The sequence below is a fragment of the Canis aureus genome, chromosome 38 (genome assembly GCF_053574225.1).
Source record: "Canis aureus isolate CA01 chromosome 38, VMU_Caureus_v.1.0, whole genome shotgun sequence".
In the NCBI taxonomy this organism is placed as follows: Eukaryota; Metazoa; Chordata; class Mammalia; order Carnivora; family Canidae; genus Canis; species Canis aureus.
The window spans coordinates 9291080-9317235 of record NC_135648.1 but is presented as its reverse complement, the minus strand read 5'-3'; the positions used below and the strand labels follow the sequence as shown (position 1 = coordinate 9317235).

The window sequence follows — 26156 nt, the reverse complement described above, 5'->3', positions numbered from 1 at the left end:
CTAAGTGCAAGCAAGCCCAGGTGACATTTTTATATTTCCAGGAAGGTCTTGTGCCAAGATTCAGCCCACAGAGAATGATCAGGTCTTCATTAAAACTCCCAGAAGTAGGAATTGAGAGCAGGAAATAAGACATGCTCCCTGCACCAGCATGTCAAGCACCAGGACTCAAATTGTAAGAGCTGCTCAGGAAACAGATCCCAGTCCTGGCAGAGGATGTGTTACAAAGCCCTTGGCTCCCATGGCCGCTTCCCTACTTCCTGCAGTAAGGAGAGAGGGTCGGCCCAGAGGTCAGAAGGCAGGTGTGAAACAGCCTTGCTGGAGTGGCTCCCTCGGCCTGGCGTCCCGGGAGTGAGAATGTGGGCCAGAGCCAAACCCAAGAGTATGTAGGGGGTTGGCCTGAGGTTTCTGGGTGGTGCCCCTCCCTCCCCACCTCTTTCTTGGCCTCAAGGTCAGGCCCTGCCATGGGCTGATCTCACTCCTGGTGGGTATTGGAATCACCTGCAAAGGCTTTCAGGCTTCACATGCCTGCTTTCACAACTCAGAGCAGTAATTCCAACAGAGTTTCATCAGCTATGTTCATCACTGATGCCCTGGTTGTTGGGGTTTGGGCAAAATGAGAGAGGAACTAGGGTGGGTGCCGGTGCTGGGCTGTAGGTCAAGGGGCTTGCACTGTTTTTCTGATACCGCTCTTGACATACCACGTGATTTGAGATACATTGCTTGGCCTCGTTGGGATCCAGTTTTCTCAAGTGCAAAATGAGAGTTAGGAGTAGGTAAGTATAGTATAATAGGACGTACTCAGAACCAGGAGTGTCACAAGTCCTGATTTTAAAGCCAAAGCGCATGATTTAACCTCCCTGCACCTCAGTCTTCTTGCCTTGGAAATGCAGGTGAGAGATGCCAATGCCTTTACTACAAGGCTATCTTGAGGGTCAAATAAGATGATGTGGAAGGTCTTGAAGAACTAGGAAATGATGCATAAACATACAGCTGGACTCCATTGTCGCTGCTCTTATCATCTAAGCTCTCTGCATTCTAGAGTCATGATTTCAAAGGTTTTCAAAATGAAACCATAGTTAACTATCCATGACACCTCCATGGCTCGTCCACAGTCTTATTTCTATTCTTCTTTGAAATGGGATCTTAGGGCAGCCCGGGTGGCTCAGCAGTTGAGCGATGCCTTTGACCCAGGGCATGATCCTGGAGACCCAGGATCGAGTCCCACGTCGGGCTCCCTGCATGAAGCCTGCTTCTCCCTCTGCCTCTCATGAATAAATAAAATCTTTTTTTAAAAAAATGGGATCTTAGAATAAATGAATGAACCAAAAGCTAGCACCAATAGCCACCTTGGGTTTTAAAAAAAAAGCACTGATGGGTCAGGTGAATCAGAGTGAGGGACAGCCTCTTAAGCCCCAACTGTTCACCAGCAGCTGGGTGGTTTTTTTTTAAAAGATTTTATTTATTTATTCATGAGAGAGAGGCAGAGACACAGGCAGAGGAAGAAGCAGGCTCCATGCAGGGAGCCCTGATGTGGGACTTGATCCCGAGACCCTGGGATCATGACCTGAGCCAAAGACAGACACTCAACCACTGAGCCACGCAGGTGTCCCACAGCTGGGTGTTTAAAAGCAACTTTTCTCGTGTTAAACCCCATGGAATGCGGAGTGCGCAGTGAAAATACTTATGCACTCAACTCAACAAGTGTGAGAAGTAGAATTTGGATTTGGGGATATTCTGCATGTGTTCTTAGAAGCACAGAAATGGGTCAAATGTCTCCATCACTGTAGAGCTAGAGGCCCCAAGTTGGTGTTCCTGCTTTTAAACTTTTGGGGGTGGGAGATAGTTGGTGTGGGGATGGTGTCACAGGTGTGGGCCTTTGATCTGATAGGTCAAAACCTAACAGATTGTGCGTTTCAAATATGTGCTGTTTATTCTAGGCCAATGACATCTCGGTAAAAGTATTTTTGAAAGAGGGTGGGTGGTGTTCGACACAGAAAAAAACATCTTAAAAGATAGATGCATTCCAACTGTTAACAGTGGCTTTGGGAATAGAGAGTTTGGTGGGAATGAGGGGAGTAAAAAGAAAGCTTTGCTTTTCACTTTCATACACTTCCGTATTGATTGGTTTTGTTATCACGATCGTGTATTTCAAATTCTATAAATTAATTTCAAACTATGTCATTTAAAATTGAGATTTTTTTTTTCAAACTGCTTATTTTAACATATTGCTTTCCAACTGTATAGACTTCTGGAAGGGAAGGAGACATAGAGAAAGCCATTTTGCTTAAGAGTGGGGAGGGAAGGGGAAACTGTACCACAAGGTACTGCACGGGGAGGGGCAGGCCCAGGTGGGAGGCTCCAGAAGGAGGCTGGGATCATCCAGGAATAACCCGAAGAATTGCTTCAGAACAGCTTTAGGAAGAATCTTCGACACAGATTCCACCACTAAGTGCTGATTTGATTCCCAGGTGGGCCTCGGGTAGGGCCCAGGAATCTGCATCATGGCTCTCAAAGTGATTCTGACCTGTGGCATCTAATGATACTAAAAGTTCTAAAAGTCTGGACTGGTTGATGCTCAGTTTTACTTAGAATAAAAACTGTCCAGTAGATGGTGCTGCTGTCTCTGAAACTAAACTGAGAAACCATCCAATATAAAATGCAGGCCTGGGGTATCTGGGGAGGCCAGGCTGTGGAGAGCCTAGACTGGCAACCAAAGAAGTGTGAGTTTATTGTCTATTCACTCCAAGGTCAGTCCATGGGGTGAGCAAGAGAACGGAATGATGAAAGGCATTTCTCAGAAAAGTTAATAGGAAACCAAAGGATGAGTTGTAGAGACAGTGGTTTTTTTCAAGGGTGAAAAAACAGAAGGACCTTGAGCTTCTAGAGTCTACAGACAAGTCATAAAATTAACAGTTATGATGATAAGTAATTATTATTGTATACTGTATATAAATTATTCATATAATGTGGTATTATTTGTTTATTATTACTATTGCTACAAGCACTCGGTGCCAGGACTCTTAAGCACACCACATAATATTAACTGTTGAGTCCGCACAACAGAGCTATGAAGTAGGAATTCTTAGTGTCCCGTTTTTACAGACAAATAAACTGAGGTTGAATAACTTGGCCAGAGTCACCCAGTTGATATAGGTGGCGGGGCTGCAGCTCAACCTCCAGTGGTCTGGGTCCACAGCGTGCTCTGATCGTCTCCACTGCGTGGTATCAGGTTTTCCAGCCTCAGCGGCAAATAACAACCATGCCAACAATAATAATACCATGGCACAAAGAGGGTGATCATGAAAGCTGTGATGGGAGAAGAAGGTGACATAATGAGCCTGGCCTTCCTCTCATTGGATTGAAGGTGAGCCCAGGGCACCTGGCATTCAAACTACTGAGGTCATTTGGGCATTGAAAAGTGTGCAAGTCACTTCTTCCTAAAGGCTAGACTCTCTAGTTGGCCATAAATTGGCAAAGCGCAGAGGTGCAGTGAATGGCAGAAACTTGGCAGGAAGAGAAAAGAGAGAGGAACCACGCGTGGACTGTGACAAAGCTGCCCGAATAACAAGATAGGAACAGGAAGTCTATGGAACTTCCCAATCCCAAGAGCTGCTCCTTCCGTACCATCAGACAACAAGCAAATTCATGGTGAGCTCCTGAATGAAGATCCAAGGAATCACTAGACATCCCAATCTATTTTTTTTTACTTTTTTATAAATTTATTTTTTATTGGTGTTCAATTTGCCAACATATAGAATAACACCCAGTGCTCATCCCATCAAGTGTCCCCCTCAGTGCCCGTCACCCACTCACCCCAACCCCCCGCCCACCTCTCTTTATACCACCCTAGTTCGTTTCCCAGAGTTAGGAGTCTCTCATGTTCTGTCTCCCTTTCTGATATGTCCCACTCATTTTTTCTCCTTTCCCCTTCATTCCCTTTCACTATTTTTTATATTCCCCAAATGAATGAGATTTAACTTGAGGATTTTCTGTTGAAATACTACCACACACAAACACACACAGATCATCTTACTGTGTCATTTCGTGCAAATCCTTGCTAGCTATACAACCTTGGGCAAGATGCTTAAAGTTCCTTTGCCTTGGTTTCCTTGTCTATAAAAGATTACTTCCCACCTTGTAGGAGAGTTGACAACAACCAACGCACGAACACATGCGAAGTGGTTAGAACGAGGCCTGATACATAATCAGCGCTCCATACATTTTAGCTCTTACGTTCACGTTACCTATTATCTCATTTGAGTCATAACATCCTTATGAGATGAGATGGGTACACAGCATTATTTAAATCACTTACAACTGGGTTTCACAAAGGCTTTTATGAGGCTTCCCCAGTCACACAGCCAGCCAGTCCCTGAGAGAGAAGGAAAGCCATCGACATCCGGTAGATGGCAACCAATGTTTGCACTTGCTGTCACTGTCATTGAACAGTGCTCACTTCAGTCAGAGTTTCTGACTCCAATCCCAAATTGTATTTTCTTTCTTTTTTCCTTTGTTGTTGTTTTTTTTTCCCCTGTACTCAAGTTCCTATGGTGAATAGCAACATAATTTAAATCTGGAGTCCTAGCCAGATTCTGTATGTGACTCCTTCATTTGTAAAGGACTTCAAATGCCCAGATTATCCAAGTCTTAATAAAGCAAAGTAAACATAATGCCTTCAATTAAACCGAAGGCTTAAATATTCAGCTTACATGGAGTTCATCTTCATACCTTTGATCAACTTCATTTTTTACATTTTTTATTTAGAGGCAATGCTTTTTTTTTTTTCTAACTTTCAGAGGCAGACCCAAAATGTTCATACTGATAAATAATGCAATGTTAATTTTTAAATTATATTCTTTTAGGGTGTTGGTGGGGTGGGAAGCAATGAATATTAAGGGATGAGGAGAATGTGGAAGAAAGGAGCAATGGGAATAAAGTTAAATAAATGGAAGTTGGGTTCAAGACATAATCACTCCTATTCATAATTTTGAGAAGACACACTGGACTCTATATCACGCTCCACTCAAGGACTCTTATATTACAACTCTGTACATGTTTGAAAATTAGATACTTTAGGTTTCTCTGAGAATCAAAGGGGAATATATATTTACATGAATTTTGATGCTTTAAGTTCAAATCAGTGGAACAATAAAAAAAATAAGAGGACTTATTTTAGGAAGTCTTCTATAAATGCAATAGAAGGGTGCCTGGGTGACTCAGTTGGTTAAGCATCCAGCTCTTGTTCTCAGCTCAGGTCTTGATCTCAGGGTCATGAGTTCAGGCCCTGTGTTTGGCTCTCCATGCAAAATAATAATAATAATAAATTAATGTTTGAGTTTCTCTGTCATGATACTTTATTAAATTTTTAAGTCAATGCAGAATTTGGTTCTTTAAGCAAAGTATAAATTGAATTTAGAACGAATCTTCAGCAATATATGTTTTTTTCCTGTGGTGGCAATTTTTGTAGAAATAAATAAATCTACATCCTCCATTTTCTATCATTTTTTGAAAAGATTTTGTTTATTTATTCCTGAGAGACACAGAGAAGCAGAGACATAGGCAAAGGGAGGAGGAGTAGGCTCCCCGTGGGGAGCCTGATGCAAGACTCGATCCCAGGATCAATCATGACCTGAGCCAAAGGTAGGTGCTCAACCAGTCATCCAGGTATGTCAATTTTCTATTATTTTTAAGTGCTAGATTTTGAGTTTTAATCTATGGGTAAGAATCCACATGCAGGACAGTGAGTGCTCAGAGATATCCCTGGATAGATGGGATCTGAGGACTGGGATTATAGAGGGTTCGGAGAAATTCATCTTCTTTCCAGGATGGTTATGACAGTGTAGGAAACCAAGGTAGAGAGCTTAGAGTACATGTTCTGGGAGAGTGGGTCCCAACCCCAACTTTAATGTGACAAAAACCTAACACTGTGCTGTCTGCCACTTGGGCTGCAATGTCCGCCATAAATCAGCAGTGTGCTCAACACTGACGTCAATGCCTCCTCATAGTAAAACGTAGACTCACTTCTGTCCCTTTTGTTGAGGGAAGAGAGATGTGTCTGCTTGTTCATGTGTTTGCTCGGAATTTCCACAATTCAATCAAGAAATGAACTAACACGAGCTACTATCAGTAAATCCAACAAAGTAGCCAATATTTGTATGCTCCCATTCAGCAAAAATAAACCAGAATATTCTTCCCTTTGTTTCTGGTAACCTTGGAAGCCACCCCATGAGCAGAAAAGGCCTTCTACCCTACAGGGCCAGACATTCCCTCCTGCCTGCCCACAGAAAGCCTCTGGGCGATCCTGAGCTTCCCTCTGCTGACGTGTGTCTCAAGAGGAACAAGCCCCAGAAACCATGAGTTGTGTCCAGAAACAAAGGCTGGTGTGTAGACTGTGTCCCTCCAATTGCCAACAAACAGGAGAGAAAGCTTGGACACTTAAAATGACCCTCTTCGGATAGGCCCGGCCGTGACATAGGCTCTTTAGTTTGAGGCTGTTTATAGGCTGCTCTTTGAAAATATTTGAGTCATCAAACAATAGGAAAAGCACAAGAATTCCCCTTATTGATCTGTCCCTTCTACCTGAGTATCCCAGGCTAACTCCTCCTTCCCCAGAGAATTGCTTTCAGGAAACACCTTTAAGCAGAGTAAACGGACGGCCAGACTCTCAATCCTGGGTCACTCCAATTCAGCAGCTTTTATGGGGCTGTTATCACACTGGGGTCTCACACCTAAGGTTACCAGGTTTGTCTGCTATTATTCTCAGTATTTGCTTTGGCAAACCTTGGTTGTGAGGGTAATTTAGCTACACATAATCACAGTCTAAGTCGTGTGTGTGTGTGTGTGTGTATGTGTGTGTGTGGCAAGAAAGAGGAATTCACTCTCCACAGTCAAAGATCATAGTAATATCCCAGATGGTAGGACCTAGGACACACACACCCTTGTAACGCCCACACGCCCCACCAGCACCTCCAGTGCTCAGCACAGCATTTTCTGGACAGGTGATAGTCAATGTGCAGAGAAAGATTAAATAACCGAGTCTATATTTACAATTAAAAGAAAGGACTTATGTTCAGCTTCCATTTTGTTTGATCAACAGATAAAAGTGCCGAGTAAATCGTGTTTTGCAGTGGCTCACACATGTTTTACATAATCCTGCCCTAGGATTTTTAGAATCCTGGGTCCATATTGTAGAGGAGGAGGTATGTATGGTTGAGTTGCAGTAGCATCAGCAAGTCCAAGACTGCCAAGTGGAAGAATCGGAAACCACTTGACTGATGGAGAAGAGGAGCTCAAGATAGGCGGAGGGCAGAAAACACATTGACTTTGGCATCAAACCAACCTAGAGCTGAATTCTAACTCCAGCTGGGTTTTTTTGAGAAGGGTAATCTCACTGAGCCTTACTTTCTAATGTGTTAAATGAGGAGTTAATGATGCCTCATTTCCAGAGATGTTGTGAGGATTCAGTGAGCAAACCTGGAAAAGCATGTGACATATTTCCTGACTAGCGAATCTTTGGAAAGCTTGGATTCCTTCATGGTGGAAAGCTTGTGGGAGGCACAGAGTGACACGTGAAAATATAAAGGTACATTTCCTTTAAAAAATATGTTTACATTGAAAGGAGCACATGTAATTTTGACCTAAAGTGTTCAGTTTTTGCTTCTTTGTACATTCAGAGGGCTAGGCTGTGCCATCCTGGGACTAGACCTCTTTCCTCAGCTACTCGCCCACCCCCCCCCCCCCCAAGCTTTGGAAGCCTGTATCAGCAGCTAAACTCACCTCATGCACCCTCTACTTTCTCTTCTTAGGCCCTTTATTTCCAGCGACGTGGTCTATTGCCCATCTTGGGTTGAAGTGATATCAAAATCTCAAAAGTAACACTTCTCAACAGAAGTGCTGAGTCCTCTGTTGAGTCTTCAACAGAGTTCATCAAAGTGTTGTCCCAATTCTTCGTGGCTCAGGAAACAGATGAGTAAGTTGCCTACCTTTCTGATTGGTGGTTCCCTACTTAAACTTTATGGTCAGACAAGAACTACTTCTTTAGCGGTTCTCAAAATAATGGGATTCAAACCCAAGTCCACATGTCAATCGGGCAAGTGTAATCTCTATTAATCTGATTTACCACAACATTTATTTATCCAGAAAGTACTTATTACCGTTTGTGAAATGGAATTGCAAATTTATCTCATTCTACAGTTTGAATTTGCAAAGGAGAAAACACAGATTCTTGGGCAGCCCAGTTGGCTCAGAGGTTTAGCGCCGCCTTCAGCCCGGGGTGTGATCCTGGAGACCCGGGATCGAGTCCCACGTCAGGTTCCCTGCATGGAGCCTGCTTCTCCCTCTGCCTGTGTGTGTGCGTCTCTCTCTTTCTTTCTCTTTCTCTCTCTCTGTCATGAATAAATAAATAAAATCTTTAAAAAAAAAAAAAAAAACCACACAGACTCTGGTTTCAAATGGCCTAGTTTTGAATTCTGGTTTGGTAAGAACTGTGCAACCTGGGGGAAATTTCTAAACCTCTCTGCTTTAATATACTAATTTAAATTTAGCACATGCCTCATGCATAATAAGTATTCAATAAATATTAACCTCAGTATTATATTCATTTCAATATTGCTTCCCTTCTTATTCTACTTCCCCTGGTTAATGGGAATAATGTCTTAAAGACATCTCCTTTAAGTAAATGTTGGTCTCTCCAGGAAAAATTGTCCATTGTCTTAGATTGTTTGGTCTTTCACACCATCATCCCCCTTTCTTCTCCAAGGCAGCGTCATGAAGAGGTGTGGCCCACAGAGCCTTGTGACAGAAGGGGAGGATCAGGGTCCTAAGGCATGATTTCCTTTACTTCTTCTGGCCTCCAAGGAATCTATCTTTTGTGCAGGTGCCAGGAGCCCTACTGGGCACAATGTCAGTTTGGAACTAGTAAACTCATAGTCAACGTCTTGGTCCACAGAGTCAGGACCTGCTCCCGGGAAGCCAGGACCATCTTCCTTTCATGATTCTGTCTCATCTCCATGCCTTCCTAGCACAACTGATCTCCTAGAAGGCCAGATGTGACATCCACTCAGCTCCAGCCTGGACCATCTGTCTTGCAGGTACTATAAGAGCCACCTTGCACCCATCACACTAACTCATTCTAGCCAAATTGCCAGCACCCCCTCCACACCATTTGGTCCTATCCTTGACCTCTGTAGACCATGGGAAGCTCAGAAAAGTTAAGGCCAAGGATGTCCCTCTGCCTCTCAATACAGTGATCCTAAGCTTATAGGGCCTTTCAAGGTTGATGCCAGAGCAGCCCATGAGACACTTTCCTCTCTCAGACAGTGAGGACAGCACCCCTAGGTCACTGGTATTCTCTTCAATCTATCTAACACTCTGAGGGCAAATAAAAACCCACCCATCTAACCACTCTCCTCACCTCCTCACTCTCTTCCCTTCCCTCCTATCATAATCCTCTGACCTTTGATGTCACCAGTATCATAGCAAAGCAAGACCAATGGCCATGCTGGCTGGTGTCCCTTCCTTTTACTATACAGTAACTCTGAGAGCCTGGCCATTCATCATTTTAAAAGAGATACAAAAGAATTGAGAAATCTCATTTTGATATCAGAAGTCAAATATTCCTTCTCCCCTAGACAGGAAGAAGCCCCAGGCCGATCAGTGAGGACAAGAATTCTGAACACATTGGAGAAAAGCTCATAAATATATCCCGAGATGCACTTTCACTTTTTTGTGTAGACACAATGTTAGAGGAAGGAGTACACGCAAGGATAAATAAGGGATGCTTCTTGCTAAGATTCTGATCCAATGATAATTCTAATCACCAATTTCAATGCTATGGGGAAGTAGTTCATCACCACCACCAGGCATCAGCTGCGTCCTACAACTTAACTCAGTCCTGACACTATCGATCTAGAGATGATGTCAGATCCCACAGATTCTGGATCAGTCCTACAGGATTGGCCCCCTCCACTTCACACACCGATCACAAGCTCGGGTTGTCCCCTGTGCTTCTGACAGGAGGTTCCAATGACTCTCTCCTTGGGTTCAATCAATCTACTAGAATAAAAGCAGCTCACAGAACTCAGAGAAACATTTTACTCGGTGGGTTACAGGTTTATGATAAAAGGCTGTAACTCAGGAACAGCCAGATGGAAGAGATGCATAGGGAAAGGGCACAGAGCTTCCACACCCTCGGAATATGCCAGTCTCCCCACACCTCCACGTGTTCACCAACCAGGAAGGTCTCCCATCCAGTCCTTTTGGGTTTTGTGGAGGCTTCATCACATAGGCACAGTTGATTAAATCACTGCCTTTAGATCATTGAAGTTAATCTCCAGCCTCTCTCCCTCCCCAGATCAGGGGACTGGGACTGAACCCTTTCAACTTTCTAATCATGCAGTTGGTTGCCCTGGCAATCAACCCCCAAGCTTAGGTGAGATCCAAAAGTCACCTCACTAATATAACAAAAAACACCTGCCTCTCGTGGCTTAGAGAATTCCAAGGGTTTTTAAAGCTCTGTGTCAGAATGGAAGACAAAGATCAAATCTATATTTCTTCTTAGAAATCAAAATATCACACTTGCCCCCAAAAATCTCCTAATAAAGTCACCTGCCTGACTCACAGCTGACCTTAGATTTTTGAGCCCTGCTGAACCCGACTCTGAGCAGCAGAACCAGCAGACCCTCAGAGCTGGAAGCAAAAATAAATGTTCACTGAAGTGTGTCACTGGGGTTCGATGGTTGCTTATCGTGCAGCACCGGTGCGGCAAGAGATAACCGATTCAGAAACTGGTCACAAAAGGGTAGAGCTGCCATCGCAAAAACCAACAATATGTGACATTGGCTTTGGAGACTGGAAAACAGGAAGAACATAGAAAAAGCAGTAGGAAACCACCATGAACAGCCTGGGAAAGTGGAAATCCAGGTTGTGTGGTGGAAAAACAGTGGGTAAAACTGTGGCAATTTGGGAAAAACCGTCTGCATTTGAGCAAGATGATTTCCAGGGCCAAGTGCCCATAGTGTCAGCTGACCGCTCCTAGGTGCGTTTGATACAGTATGGCAAGAAAGAGATGAGCTAAAGGAAAACTGGCCTGGTTGCAAGGATAATGTTCAGGGACTGGGAGAGGTCATAACTTGCTGAGTTGCAAAATAAAAGAGGTTTCTCGGGGCAGCTGGGTGACTCAGCGGTTGAGTGTGTCTACCTTTAGCGCAGGTTGTGATCTCAGGGTCCTGGGATGGAGTTCTGCATCGGGCTCCCCGCAGGGAGCCTGCCTCTCCCTCTGCCTGTGTCTCTGCCTCTCCGTGTGTATCTCTCATGAACAAATAAATAAAATCTTCAAAAAAAGAGAAGAGTTAAGACAATGCCTCGTAGCCCCTCTTCCCCAGACAAAATGACTTGTACGAATGTTAAGGATATTGTCCCAAAGAAGCCCAATCCCTAAATAACAATAAATAAGTATTCAGAGGCACATCGCAAAAATAATTATGAATATGGCTTTTATTGACTGGAGTGATCTTGGAATCACATTCATAAGAAGGCTACAGTATTTTTAAGGGCGTCGCATTGGGTCAAGTGCCACCAGCCTGAACTAAAAGTGAATGAGGTTGCTCAAAACACAAAAGGGTCTCTGGGACTTAACATTCTTAAATCAGGTTGAAAAAAATTGCTTAAATGACATATTTTCCACTGCCCTCTTTAGAAGTGGTGAGTAGGATAGAAAAGAAACTATATCTCAGAGGGCAGAGCTAAGAGACATACAGGACAGTGTTCCCTGGGGAAGCCACCCCAAATAGCAGAAGCAGGGCCTAATAAAGAAACACTCCTCACTCCAAGAGGATCTGCAAACATCTTCCCAGGGGGATTTCAGTGGCTGCTATGTGACTCCCCTTTTTGAATGAGAGTGTTTATTGTCATTATCCTCTCCGTGTATCACTGTTGAATTTGGGACAGGTGTGGAGGGAGGCAGTGGGACAACACATCTTTTCATTCAAAGATCTTCAGGTCAAAAGGAGATTTTGACATCCAAGAAAACAATAAATGGTTATAATATAGACAATAAATGGCCCAAGTCTATCTCATAGAGGGTCCAGTGAAACCATGGACTGAGAAGCCATGAAACCTTCCACTTGTTCCCCTATTTATAGAGCAAGGGCCATTGTGGGAGGAAGAACAAAGTGAAAGCCTCTGAAACTGAAGGACAGTAAATCAGAAGTAAGATCAGCTTCTTCAGGGCGTCAGAGATTATCACCACCATCGAAAACCTGGAGGATGCCAGAGCGTGGAGCCTCAGCATACCCACCTTCATTCATCTATCTGACGTCTGTAACCATGAGAGGGATAGTGGCAGGTAACAGCGAGCTGCCATACTCTTAACCAGGTGAGAGCCCAAACCTCAGTGGCCATGTTAAAGCTGTATCTGAACAGGAGCAATGAGTAGACTTTGTCACTTAATATGTGCCTACTAGTTGGGTGAATGCTTCTTATCAACAGCAATCTGGAGCAAGGATGGAAAGCAGTTTGCCCTTACATAGAAAGGGCAAACACACTGTCCTGCCTTACGGTAAAGACAATTCTCCTGCTCCTTGTCATAATACATTCGGCAGGGATCCTGCTCATCTTGACATATTACAGAAATTCACCCTACTTCCATATGCGTACAAAATCATGCTAACCATATCCGTTTATCAGGAAGTGGCTACCACACTGGATGCTTTAGTACAGAGGTTCTCAAATGTTTTTTATTTCAGTGCTCTCTTGACACTATTAAGAATGATTGAAGTTGCCAAAGAGCTTATGTGGGTTATAGCTTTCAATTGTTATCATATTAGAAATTAAAATTTAAGATGTTTTTAAATATTATTAATACATTGAGAGATAACACACTCAATACATGATAAGTAAAAACCATATTTCTATTAACAATAACCATGTTTTCCAAATGACAACGAAAAAGTAAGAGTGGTGTTGTTTTACAGTTTTGCAAGTATCTGGCTTGATAGAGAACAGCTGGATTCTCTGAGCTACGTCTGCATTCAATGTGTTGTTCTGGCTGAAGTATGAAGTCCATGGAGAAAATCTGGCCTCACACAGATGTAGTTGGGAAAAGGAGTATTTTGATAGACATTTCAGATCATCATGGATAGCATTCTTTTTTTTTTTAAGTTATCTCTATGCCCAACGTGGGGCTTGTGCTCACTAACCCCAAGATCAAGAGTCGCACACTCTACAGACAGAGTCAGCCAGTCCCCCTGGATATGCTTCTCTGATACTACACAAAAACACAAGAAATGATCATTTATTTAAAGTTAGTTGCAGGGATCCCTGGGTGGCGCAGCGGTTTGGCGCCTGCCTTTGGCCCAGGGCGCGATCCTGGAGACCCGGGATCGAATCCCACGTCAGGCTCCCGGTGCATGGAGCCTGCTTCTCCCTCTGCCTGCGTCTCTGCCTCTCTCTCTCTCTCTGTGACTATCATAAATAAATAAAAATTAACAAAAAAAATAAAATAAAGTTAGTTGCAACATAGAATCTGAAAACTTACCAATGAGCTTTTACTCTATAACATTAAAAATCAATATCTCATACTTTACATGAGTCTTTGACTTGTGCCTGATTTTATAATATCATTGATCATGTGGAAAATATTGATTGAGTTACACAGATATTTCGAATATTGACACGCTTTGTTACACAATATCAACAAATTGAAATCATTAACATTACCACCACTCCAATCAGGAAAATATTGAAGTATTGGGAAATTTTCACCCCTGGGTTAAAGTGGTCTTACACTGAGCTCATTTTGATACCTCAGTAAGAAACCTTAACTATCATGGGGTCCATGATCCTCTATAACAAATAGAAGAACTCTTTAATGCAGATATTACTTTGCAAAGTTTCTTCATTTTCCCATGGTAATAGTATTTAAAATGGTGGCCAGTTTCCAAGGCTAAATCACAAGAATCTGCTTACTTGAACATCAGCCAAAAAAGAGGTGGAGGTCAGGAGGGGTAGGCAATAAAGGGAATACAACATTGTTATTATGATATTAGCATTTAAATGTCTTGAGGAAGATAAATTCAATTCATACATATTATCTATTCATTGTAAGGGTCAGTGTTGAATAAAGGAAAGTTTAATTATAGAAAAGTAAGACAAATGGGGACTTTTGTAGAATTACTTTTGTGACTTTCTGGACACTTGCAACTGACCACATGAAAGTTCTTTATTATGCATGTTAACTCTAGGAGTCTCACTTTGCTTTTCCGAGGGGGAGGTACCTGATAGAGATGCTTAACTGACACAATCTTAATGATCTACTCCGATCGCACAAGGTTATTTATGAGATTCTTTGTGTGGCAGGTAATAACCCTTTAACCCAAATTGTTTTCTCAACTTTAAAACACTAATTTGAAAGTCTTATTAAATAAAGTACAGAGGTTTTTTTTTTATCTGAGTTCCTATCCAATTACAAGATAGATTATTCAAGCTTAGAAAGTAAAAATTAATTAAACCCATATTTAAACCGTATGTATCCCAAAAGAGCCCTTGGAAACACACAAGTGTTTCCCATGGAAATGATATCAAGAAAAGCAATGTCTATTATCATCTAGTATCTAATATGTTGTAATGTTTTTCTAAAAACAACAGGAAGTCATTCCCTAATATGATGTTACACGACTCCTTTTCTCTGACTCCTGTGGAAATAGAAAATCAGGAACACGCCTGGTTGCCAACATTGTTTTAATTAAGCCTGTGTCAACTACGAGACTGGTTTATTATTTATAGCCAGATTTCTCCCACAATGAGTTCAAGGCAGATTTCAAATGAATTTATTAGAACCTGACCCTCGAGATTTTAGTTCCTGATGAACACAATGAAGATGATGCCCCAGTCATACTGAAATGAAAGTCTAAATTAGGTGGAGATCTATTTTCAGGCGTAAAAGCAAAGACCTACGTGAATTTAAACTCTTGCTTTTCATCAGAATCAGCCTCTCCCTAGCCCTGTCTTCTTGCCCAGCTGCAGTTAAAAGCTTTCTGGCTTCCTTATTTTGTTAAAGCCAGGAAATTTTGACCTATGGAAAAAACTAACTCCTCCAAAACACATTATGCATTCAACTCAAACAGAACCACCTCTGGTTCCTACAGGCTGCGGAACATGGCTCAACTATTCTTCCCTATTCCAGAAGTTTCAGGTGCTGACCTTTGAAGGCTGAAATCTGGCCACATTTCAGACACGGGAGTGCTGAGCTTGGGCACCCCCAGGAAGCCCTCCATGGTGCTCTCAAGGAAGCTATTATTAAACATTATGCTCTTCTCCAATCTGACTACATCTTGAAATGTTAAGAATAATGACTACTGAAAACTTGGCTGCACAACAGCAAAAGATCATTCCAAGACCTTAGATAACATCGCATACGGCAGGTTCTTTATTTTTTTATTAGAGTAGCACAAAGAATGTCATACAACTTTATTATTTTATGATCCTTTGAACCCAAGGACCTCTTCCGCCCTTGTTGCATGAACCCATTAAACCCTTCCAACATCAGTGGATTGGTGGCAAGTTTTCGGTTCCATTTGCTTACACTGTGCTGCTGATAGACACAGGGAAACTGCTTGTTCACCATGGTCATCGAGTTCAATGGGAAGGTGGAGTGGGTGGCAACTTGGTAGTGTGATATCTAGAATTCTAGAAATGGCAAGTTCAAAACAAAGACCACCTCCTACTGAATGGTTCAGGGCAAGGGTGAGGCAAGTAGGACACTGGGGGCAGGCAGGGGCAGGTGGTGGGGCATGCAGAGCCAAAGCCAAAAACTTAGTAATCAAGATAAATCATATTTCCAATACAAAAAGAAATAGAAATCAATGCAAAAAAAAAAAAAAAAACATGATGAGCAACCTATTGACATTTTAAACACAGATGGAATTGGACCCTCTACTTGACTCATTTGGCCTCACTCACCTCATCCTAATCTTGGCCCTTCTGTACTCATTCAGCGATCCCTGAAATCCCACACTTCACAAACCCCCTTTTTTACAGCACTGCCTGCAATTAAAATGCAAATCTCCCCAAGGGAGCAGCATAATAAATCTCCGCACGTTATATTTCAGTGTAAAGTAGTCTACGAAATGCCTTCCAAAAAAAAAAAAAAAAAAACAGGAGGGAGGCTGGAAAGAAAACAAGAGATTACTGGCACTGGGTCTTCAGGGGGCAGCGGGGCAGCCAGTGAGACACAGCAAGTTAAAGCCATTTCTGTCACTAACAGTCCCAGACTGAAGCCCCTGGTTTTGGCTTCTCACTCAACCATATTTAGGCATTTGTTGTATATTCCAGATCCTGAACATAGGGGGCGCTACCAGGACGGAGATGAAGGTTCAGAATTAATTTCTGCTTATAACTACTAAAACTCACTAGAATCTGTTGCAGTCCTGCAGAGAAAAGCACAGAATTTTTCTCAACAGGTATACTCAGCATTTACAGACTTTTTTTGCTGTGATTGTGAACTTATCCAAGGACAGAGGATTTGTAAAAACTCATCCAATTCAAGAGGACCTATGGAAACTTTCTCTGGGCCGCAGGGTGAGTAACAAAGCCAGAATAAATGTATATAGTAATAACAATAACAATAAAACTATCAGTTTTTTCCTTCATAGCCATCACTTGCAAACAATATAATTTTTTAAGATGGGTTGCAGTATTTTATATGAATCCGAACTCCCTTAAAATTTTAAAGATGAAAAAAAATTTTAAGATGCTTATTTTCAGTTAAAGTACTCAATAGGCTACTTTCTCAAGCAATGGTAAGAGTATCTCAGGCCACCAAGGCCAAAATAATGTGCAACAGATAAGAATTTACTCAAAACATCTTTGTAGCTTCAGTAGGATTCCCCTTCTAACTCTAGATACATGGTTTCTCTTCTCCAAACCAAAAGTGAGTGTTTATTTTGTTTTTAACTAAATCTACTACAACAAATTTACATACTAAAATATCAAGTAGTCTCTTCATTGCATTTATGGGGATTTTTCTCCTTTCTAAAGTGTCTAGAGATGAAAGAACATGGTGTTCATATCTCAACCTTCCCTGTTTTCATTGTTCCTGGTCCTGCAAAAAAATATGGAAATATACCAAGAACATATAAAATACAGATCTTATGAAACCAACAGCTAATTTTAAGGTTTGATGCTTACATGAGGGGCAGTCCTTTTTCTGGAAGAGAAGAAAGTGTTTAAATCAATGCCAGAAAACTCAGACTCTCCCCAAATTAAATGAAATGGGCAAAATCAGGTCCTGCCACCAGGAATATAATCAATGAAAATAAATCAAGGAAGGAGAGAAGTCTAGCAATCACTCACAATCTTACAAAACAAAACTTTTAGACACAATGTGATTTGTGTGTAACATTAGCTTTAATAGCAGAAAATTGCAAAATATGGGTATAAATTCAGAGGGAAAGAGGAAAGAACGATCAGTGTCTTCTGTAATAAGAGAAATTAACTTACAGGTCTATATTATACCTTTAGTCTTAAGGAAATCAGAGACAAAATGTATGCATAATATACACATTTCTTACAATATGAACTGGGTGAAATGCAGAAAATATTTCAAGCTGGTGAAGGTAAAAACGAGTATTTAACAAATATTAGTAAAAGTAATACACTAAGAAGTAAACTTTCAAAATTACAGGTTAGCCAACCTCTGGAAAAATAATTTCTTAGAAAACAATTGAATAGAGGTGGGGGAGAAGCATTACTAAATCTAAAATTTGAGAAGATCTTGGATGATTTTGATGTTGATCTTGAAATCACCTCTTCTGTTTTCTTTATTCTAGAAACTTCGCTGGTTTTATATTGCTGCATATTAAACTCAGCCGTGTCAAAAAATTATTAAGCTAATCAGTGATTTATACAAATGTTTTCTTTTTTTGTTTTTATACTCTGCATTGATAAATATGAACTTATCAATTTTGGACAGAAATGAACTCTATTAGACTAAAACAGTCAACCTTGGAAATCCTGAATTTGCTCAGATAAATCTCATGACAAACCTGTAAAATAGAAAGCACAACCTTAGCTCACACACAGGACCTAATCCCAGGTGAGACTTCAGAATTCTGTAGTCCTTCTGTGAGCAATTAAAGAGTAAGCTCTTCAAAATTTTTTCTAAGCCAATTTCTTTTTTCAGAAAATTTTCTCTGTAGCTTAAGGAATTACAAGGTGCTAAGTGCCATCAATAAAATAAAAATATTTTATTTACTAAAGGCTTGAAAAATTAGCATTTGATATTAAAGAGTCCTTTTTTTTTTACAATTTGAAAAGCTTTAACTCTTTGTGAGTGGATTAATTAATACACTAAGGTTTCATGTTACAAATATGTTTTCATTAACAGTCACAAAACTATAATCAGATCAGAAAGATTATTTTCTTTATCAAGTTATCAAATAGCTCTTCAGATTCTTTTTTCAAAGAAAATCAAAGGGAAAAAATTCAAGATATATAGATATTTCATTGCACTGTAACCAGCCAGGTAAGCTGGTGAGTTGCTCACAGTTTAAAATATTGAGCTGTTCAATCATGATCATGGGCAGGTCATTTCACTGCAACGAGAGCATTTTCAGAATAAAACCAAGTCCAGCCCCATTACTCACTCGACTCAAAACCATTAAATGAAAGAATGTGCTAAAAAAATTTTTTTAAGGGTTACATCCAATTTTGTGATGTATATAAATTTAATACTTCAGGAATAAATAACACTGAAATAGAGAATTACCCTGAAGAGAAAATGTTGATACCTTGGTTTCACCAAGCTTAGTACAACTGACCATTCCTGAACTAAGGCAGAAGGGAGTCTAAGGATTAAATATATTTAGCTTTGAATATCACAGTGAATTCTTCTAGATGACATGAGATTTCAAATGGGAGGGGATAGATTCCCAAGAGAATAAACAAGATTTTAGGAGGTTTAGGAAGAAGATACTGAATTTTATATCCTTCCGTTTGTTTCTATTCCATTTTATACACACAGAAAAAACCTACTGAACTCACAAATGTCATGTCATCTTCCTGCTAGTTTGATGTCAAGTTATCATGCCAAAGGTCTAAAAATTGGTATCGAGAAAATAAATAAACATGCACAAGTTAAATAATATTTAACCTGTAATCTTCTTATTAAAGCCAAGTGTATTATTGATTCTACAAGAGGAAATTAAATCCCTGAATAAGTACTTTGTGAGTTTGGCAATCAAATGAATGTTTCACTTTAAAAATATTTCAAGCTTAAAATTTATTAGTGAGTGTCATGTTTATAAATCTATATTGAAAATTGCCTTCTTAAAATTTCCTGCCTTAGGTTCCAGGCACCGCTGGATAAACTAAAGGTTTTAAGAAATGTAACAAGATTATTGTCAGCATGAAATTTGGAAGTCAAAAGCTCATTTGCCTAATACAATTCTCCTACAATCCTTTACCACTATCAGTGATTTGTTTTCCCTTAGCCATTGAATCAAAATGTTTGGTTAATATTCTTGGCCGCTTTGCAAATCAAAAGTATCCAAATAACATTTTACATTGATATCAATTCTCTTACTGTGTAACCAATAACCACATCTAATAAATCCATTTACTCTAATATAAGGAAATGTCTGCCTTATGTATAATGTTTGTTATTTGGGGGTAATTTTTAATGGCATCTGCATCCTTATTATTTTATGAGTGAATTCGATTATGTAATGTTGGAAAAAAACATTGAATGTGCCCAGGAACTAATTAAAGCTTAAAGCTGAATGGAAATTGTCTATGTTCTGAAACATCAAGAAAACTAAAAATCAGGATTTAGGTCTATCATTTGGAGACTTTTTGTAGTCTTTTTGGAATAAAACTAACAGAAATGTTTTTCTTTTGCATCTGGTGATTTTTCATAGCCATTATTCGAGCTGATCTTTGACAGGAAAAAAAAAATCAAACAATGTAGCCTAATCAATAACGTAGGAAAAGGTATGTGCCCATGAACCTTGTGCCTTTTGTATGGGGCTTTTTGGCGGGGGAAGGAGGTTGATTTTCTCTGTGTCTGATACCAGTTTTTCATTGGACTTATTACATGCACCTTTCTGTGTGCATCTACAGCTGCTAACGTGCATTGATAATAATTATCTCTGTGTTTAAGCTATAGAAAGCTAAAAGTAGTTTATTGGCATTATCTCTTGAATCCTTTCCACTCTCTAGAAGTAAAGATAATAAGAAAGACTCTTTCTGCAATGATGATAGTGTACTAATTTTCTTTTTCAAAGAGTTACTGTGAGAGCTGGGTCTTTAGCTAATATTTGAAGATAAACAGTCTTTGATATACTTGCTGGCATCTTTTGAGAGGCAATGTAGCCTCACAGCCAAGAGCAAAGGCTCTGGAGCCAGACCACCTGGGTTCAGATCTTAGCTTTGTTACTTGCTGGAAGAATTTAGGCAAATTACTTCATCTCTCCACAGCTTGGTTGTTTTCATCTGCCAAAGGGGAAGGAATGTGTGCTTGCTATTTTTTTAAATGATTATGTGCTTTTCATGAACTTGCATCTAATCTTCCCGAAGCGGTTGTTTTATTTTCCCAATTTTGCTGATGCTCAGCATCGTAGCTCTACTCTTGTTATCGTTCATCTTTAATAGCTTGCAGGGGCAGAAGGCAACAACTGAGAACTCCCAACTTTTGTTTCAAATCTCTCCTTTTTCCTTTGCAACTGACTGACCTGTTTAAGTCTTATTGTGAAAAGCTACTAAGTAGTAACTCATTTGTATTTTTGCTTCTTATGTGACTGGCAACTGCATTGGAAATAGGATGACTATCAATTTATGATGAAAAGCAAAGATGCTTGATCCTAACATCTTATTAACAAATGTGGTTTTGTTAGAGAATGTAATTTTGTGTGTGTCTTATTCACCTGCTATGAAAAAAAATCCAGTTTAGGGTTAAGGGCTTTTCAGGTTATGAGATACCTGCCAGTAAATGATCAAAATAGAAAAGTATATCCCCCTGCCAAATAATATACCAACATAAAGTTTATTGGGAAGATATTGTGGGGGAATGGAAGATTCATTCATTAATCTATTCAAAAAATATGTAGTGATTATCTCTTATTTGCTGGAATAAACTAGAATTCAAGCAGGTCCTATAGCAGTGGTGAAAAAAATTTTTATAGTATCCAGGAGCAATTTTATGAACCCAAATTAAACCTTTTCTTTCTTGCCCAGGAGTCAATCTAAAAGTCTATGAAAGTGACATTCAGTGTGTATTCAACCCTTATTAAGTTGTCAGAGGGCTATCATAACAGCTGTAGCTCTCTGCACCAAAAAGTCGAGCTCACACCCTTGCTGAGTAAACCAAGAAATAGGAACGGATATATAAGGAGGCAATAAAAAGCTCCCTGGGCAACTTCATGTGGTCTGTATCACTTGGATGCCCCAATTTGGAACATCCTCCACCATCTCAGTGAGACAGTCACTGCATCTACTCATCTTTGTCCTGTAAGGAAATACATGCAGCAAAGGGATGGGTGTCTTGCAAACCTGTAATCATGAAGCGAAAAAGCACCAAGTTTCTTTAAGAATCACAGTGCATTCCCTCTCTTCCTGAACAAAATAAAGCCGCCTTGGGAAGTGATCGAAAAGCTGAGATTCTGCTTCTACTCTTCTCAGTTACCCAGGCAGCTGGAGCTTTTTCAGCCAAGTCTCTGAGAATCCCTCAAATGCAGTCTTTTTAGCCAGGATGAGGATAATTCTTTTGAGTCGTACCATTAAGTGCTCTCTACAAGCAAAAGACTGATTGGTTAATGCTCAAGGGACTGAAGAGAGAAACAAAGATCCTCTTTCTTCTGGATAAGAGAAAGAGGTTTAAAAAAAACCTATACCAATACGTTTTATACTTGATTAACAGACAAGAATAGCACAAGAGGAATTTTTTAAGATGAGAGGAAAAGGAAAGAAAGATTATCTTCAGAAAAGTAGAACAATAGATGAAACAGCAAAAACCAGAAGATAAAGGAATAATATATTTAAATTCTTTTTTTTAAAGGTTTTATTTATTCATGAGAGACATACAGAGAGAGAGAGAGGCAGAGACACAGGCAGAGGGAGAAGCAGGCTCCATGCAGGGAGCCCGACGTGGGATTCGATCCCGGGTCTCCAGGATCATGACCTGGACGGAAGATGGCACTAAACCGCTGAGCCACCTGGGCTGCCCATATATTTAAATTCTTAAAGAAAATGACCACTGACCTAGAATCCTATATCTGATATAAAGACTTTTTATAAGACTTTAGCAATTAAAACAGTGTGGTACACACTGCAAGGATAAATGAATAGACCAATGTGAAAGGACAGAGCAATGAAACAGATCCACGTGTACAAGAACACTTATCTATAACAAAGGTGACCAGGGCAGAGCAATGGACTGATTTCCAATAAATGGTTAAGGGTGCCTGGGTGGCTCAGTTGGTTAAGTATGTTCCTTCGGCTCAGGTCATGATCCTGGGGTCCTGGGATCAAGCCCCATGTCGGGCTCTCTGCTCAGTGGGGAGCCTGCTTCTCCCTTTCCTCCTTCTGCCCCTTGCCCTGCTTGAGCTCTCTCTAATAAATAAATAGAATCTTTTTTTTTAAAAGAATCAATTCGTTAGCCATATTAGAAAATAAGTGAAACTTAACCCCAGCCTCACACCATATCCATACATTAATTCCGGGAGAACTGTATACCTACATGTGAATTGTAAAACAGTCTTTTGAAAATACCACAGGAGTGGGCACCTGGGTGGCACAGAGTTGAGCATCTGCCTTCGGCTCAGGTCATGACCCTGGGGTCCTGGGATCGAGTCCCACATCGGGCTCCCTGCAGGGAGCCTGCTTCTTCCTCTGCCTGTCTCTCTGCCTCTCTTTCTGTCTCTCATGAATAAATATAAAATCTTATTTTTATTTTTATTTTTTATTTTTTAATAAACTCTTTTTTTAAAAAAAATACCATAGGAGAGACTTTGTGATCTAGACGTGGGAAAAGATGACTTAAATAACAACTGTATAAAAGGGGAGGGGGAAACTGATAAATTGAATAACATTAAAATTAAGAAGATCTTTTTAGCAGAAAACATCAGTGAGAGTGTAAAGGTAAGCCCCTAGTGGGGAAAGATGCTTTTAGCACACATAATTAGAAGAATAGCTGGTGTTTGTCAATGATAAAATGGCCACAGTTCTTTACTCCCTTGCTCTGTTCCATTGCATCTGCTTGCTAGCCAGCCAAACGGTAGGGGAAAGGATTTGCACACACTACTTCTACACACGTTACATGCCCCCACCTGACAGGCCATGTTCTGAATCCTTGATTCCTTGATTCCTTGATTCCACAGCAGCCACCCACTTTTGGGACCCACTTTTCACCCAGAACTCTTCTACTTCTGCAATCTCAGGCTTCAATTTCCCACTCTTCGAAATTCATCTGTCATTCCCTGTGCACTCTGGTCCTCCTCTTTGACCTCATTGAGCCTTCCCTTGGGGTCATCCCCAGTCTTCCATCCTGCAGAGCAGCTGTGTATATTCTCACTACCTTCCTCTGGCCTCACCTCATAGCTTTCCTTCCCAAAAGCACACCACTTCTGAGTGAGATAGAGACAACATAAGGGGACACTCTCCTCTTACTTTCCCCCTACTACCAATTCCCTTGGCTCTTTACTTCTTTCTTACCTCAAGATGTTTTTCCTCCTAAGCAAATGGATATTCTTATTCTCATTTTATATACTAGGAAAATGGAGATCAAGTCCTCTTCTCAAGATCCCCGCAGCTAATCTATTGAGGAGCTGTTATTGGCAGCCAGGTCTGTGTGATACCAGTCTGCAGGTAGGAATACAGAAAATGAGGACTAGTAAAATAAATCACCCTGCTTCTCAAGTTCTGTTAAGATTTTGGAAATAACATAAGTAAAGCATGACAGGAGAGCTTGTGTTATTTTGGTGCCTAGATGATTTGGAGGTGGTGATGTTACTAAGAAAGTTAAGGGGGTCAGGAAGAAGAGATGATTTGACATAAAGGATAATGGGTTTGTGTTTAACGTGTTGAGTTGGAAGTGCTGCTAGGATCTCCAGGTGGAAGTTGTCCAGCAGGCAGTTAAGAACAGAGCTCGAGAGCTTACGAAAATAGTGACGTGTGTGGAGATGAGATTTGGAGTCATTCATGGAGTGAAAACCACCACACAATCAAGTGAAAGCATAGATTAAAAGAAGGAAGGGGGGGATCCCTGGGTGGCACAGCGGTTTGGCGCCTGCCTTTGGCCCAGGGCGCGATCCTGGAGACCCGGGATCGAATCCCACATCGGGCTCCCGGTGCATGGAGCCTGCTTCTCCCTCTGCCTGTGTCTCTGCCTCTCTCTCTCTCTCTGTGACTATCATAAATAAATAAAAATTAAAAAAAAAAAAAAAGAAGGAAGGGGGATGCCTGGCTGGCTCAGTCAGAAGAGCATGCGACTCGTGGTCTTGGGGTGATGAGTTTGAGCCCCATGCTGGGTGTAGGGATTACTAAAAAAAACCCAAACTTTTAAAAATATTAATTAAACTAAAACAAAAAGAAGAAGGAAGGAAGGCGGAGGATAGGGAAGGAGTTGAAAAGGAAATGAAGTGAAGGAGACAGAGGACAAGTAACCAGAGAGATTGGAGCCACAAAGCACAATATCGTGGAAACTGAGGAAAGAATCTAACTCATCAATAACCCACAGGCAGGTCATTGAATTTCTCTGTAACTTTTTTCCTATCTACAAAGAGATGAATAGTAACATCTGACCCTGTAATATAGGTCATGCTTTGCCTTGTTGCATACATACTTTATGCCAATATTTTACACTTTATTCAAGAGTACTTTGTAAACTATAACATTCTCTTCAGTTTTACTGTTATCAACAAATTGTTAGCCCCACAAAGTTGTCTTAAAACACAGTAATGACTTGATCTCTTGCATGCATAATTCACTCTTGGCAATATTTTCATTATGTTAATGTCTTTCTTAAGAGAAAGGGGGAAAACACATCCTCAATTAATTAATACCAATTTAGAATGTGTAATCATTTGACTTGAGCTAAGCTAGTGACCTCCTTTACATGAGCCGTGGAGCATTCACTTTACACACACTTCAAAAATGATAATACTATCCAACTTTAGAAAATGAAATTACCTTACTTATCATGCCAGTCCTGCCCTATACTCAACACTCAGCTGACGCCACCCCCCTCTGGAGGCTTCCAGTCATTATTATAGCTTCAAATGCCTCTAAAATGACAGCAACATTTGTGCCACTCATTTGACAACAAGGCATTCATTCCCACTCTAGAATCTGCAGACTCAATAGACTTAGACTAACTGCCAATTAGACTAGCCAAAAATGGGATAAAATATTTTCAACAGTTGAATGAAGAATCCAAATTCCCATTGTGTTCAGGGCTGGGGGGTAGGGGGGTGTCTAAGGCTAAGTTTGTCCCCGGTGTCTCCCAAGAACAAAGTTTCACAGGTGGGATTCAAACCCCACATGGTGGGAGGGCCTCCTGAGCTCTTTCCACCACTCCCTTTGCCTCCTAATTCTCCAGCCAGATAATAAATACCTGATCACAGACAACTTTTAAATTCTATGCATGGCACCTTCTACAGAAGAGGGACTCAATAAACATGTTTGCTGAAGAAACAGTTGGGAACATGGAATTGATAGAAGAAAAACTAGTTACGCAATGAACTGACTAAAAGGAGGAAAGGGGATCACCTGGTCAAAGATCCCACTAATGTTATTTCTCCACATTTACTCCTTTTTTTTTTTTTTTTTTTGCTTCCCCCATATTATAAAAGTTTGTTTTAACTTTGCATCTTCTTCAGAGAAGTTTCAAAATGTATTGAAACTGAAGCCTGATTGCTAGATTCAACAGTTAAATTAGGAGTTATGACCAATGCAATTTTCTAAAGCTTTTGCAACTAGCCAAGTATAGATATTAGAATTTCTTACCATAATGGTTTCCTATACCTAATCAGTTAATCTTATCTACCCATAGAAGCAGACCCAGCAAAAACCTGTCTTCCATAGGGCCTGACTCAATCAGTTCTTTGGAAAGGCTTTTCTTACCTCGCCACATAATGATCAGTGTGCTACGAATCTTTACTTTGATC

The 26156-nt window shown here is 40.6% G+C and overlaps 1 long non-coding RNA gene across 4 annotated transcripts in view; it reads left to right on the top strand.

Annotated features, from left to right (window-relative positions):
* Positions 1-16384: 16384 nt before the first annotated feature.
* Positions 16385-26156, top strand: part of LOC144307372 (uncharacterized) — a 33017-nt gene continuing 23245 nt past the window's right edge. For 2 of the 4 annotated variants that reach the window (XR_013374260.1, XR_013374261.1), the window contains exon 1: positions 16388-16575. This is a non-coding gene — a long non-coding RNA (uncharacterized LOC144307372). Of the gene's footprint in view, positions 16576-26156 lie in introns of all 4 variants that reach the window. The other 2 variants (XR_013374262.1, XR_013374259.1) reach the window with 2 other exon arrangements.